Raw genomic sequence first — 1326 nt, forward strand, 5'->3', positions numbered from 1 at the left:
GCCCTTGATTATTTTTTTTCCAATTTATTTTAAGTTTCATAAAGGAAGGAAAAGTGGTGGTGTAACTCTAATCTCTTTACTTAAGTGAGCCAATGTCCTGTGAAATCCCCTTCTTCCCCTGACTTCAAGGGAGCTGCGTGCACTCTTTAGGCAATTTTAGTCTAGGAAGTCAATCTATAAATTCTGATTAAAACACTTGAGTAACTCTGTTTTTCTACAGCCCTTTCTTGTCCAAATATTTTAAGGCACTCAGTAAGCATTAAGTTTTGAAAGACTTGGGAGGAAGGAATTTGAGAACTCTTGCTTAAATGCAGACCAAGCAAGCAAGAAAGGGATGCTGCAACAGGTGGAAGAGTAGCAGGACGTGCTCCTGTGCAGGCAAAGACCATGTCCATCTTTACGTCAGGAACCACCTTCTAGTGGTCCCAGTGAGCTTGGTGGGACCGTTTGTACGTCTGCCTGTGAGAAACTCAGCTCTGCTTCCAGCATTAACCCGGCGCGGAGTGCTATGGGTAGCCAAAGCTGTTTTGCAAAAAACCCTCAGCAAATGTAGGCAAGCAAATGCAATTCCCTGCATTAGGCTCTGCCCTAAGGCAAACGTCCCTGAAGTGGGGTGAGCCTGTGACCAGGTACAAACCAGCCCAGTTCAGGAGGGGACGCACAGCCAGGTGTTATGCTGGGATGGCTGCTGCTCTTAATAGTGCCTAGAATTAAACTCAATTTGCGGACCGGGTTGTTTTTGAGATACAAAATCTGCTTAAAGCTAAAGGGAAGAGTCTGGATAAATTGTTAGGATTTGTTTTTTGTTCTCCACCCAGTTGGCAGCGTAGCTGGGATACCAGCACAGTAAGTGACACGGACAAGACGGTCACCCAGCCGCATGCTGAAAATTTTCTGTGCTTTTGTACTGAGAGCTGCTTCCTCCGGTCGGAGAGATCCAAAGTGATGAATCTGTAAAAGTCATTGCTCAGTCTGGGTTGTCTCCCAGTTGTTTCTGTTCTCCCGTAACCTTTCACCAAACCCTTCTCCCGTTCACCAAATGCCTTTTGTCCTATTTTTATTTTATCCTTAGGTATGGCTGCAGTGGAGATGTGAGACTTTGCCTGGTTTTGAAAGGAGGCGTTCAGCTGGATTAAAATGTGTGTCCGAGGAAGCGGACAGAAGTGTGTACATCAAATACGTGTGTTCTGCAGTGTGCTTGGCTTCTTGGGCATCCTGAGTGGAAGCCAAGTTTCCTCTGACCTATTCCATAGATTCTTTTTTCTCACCTTCTCCTTGCCTAGAGTCCTCACCAATGTTTTCCTTTCCCTCCTTGTCCCATGATGC

Source organism: Oxyura jamaicensis, chromosome 1 (genome assembly GCF_011077185.1).
Source record: "Oxyura jamaicensis isolate SHBP4307 breed ruddy duck chromosome 1, BPBGC_Ojam_1.0, whole genome shotgun sequence".
In the NCBI taxonomy this organism is placed as follows: Eukaryota; Metazoa; Chordata; class Aves; order Anseriformes; family Anatidae; genus Oxyura; species Oxyura jamaicensis.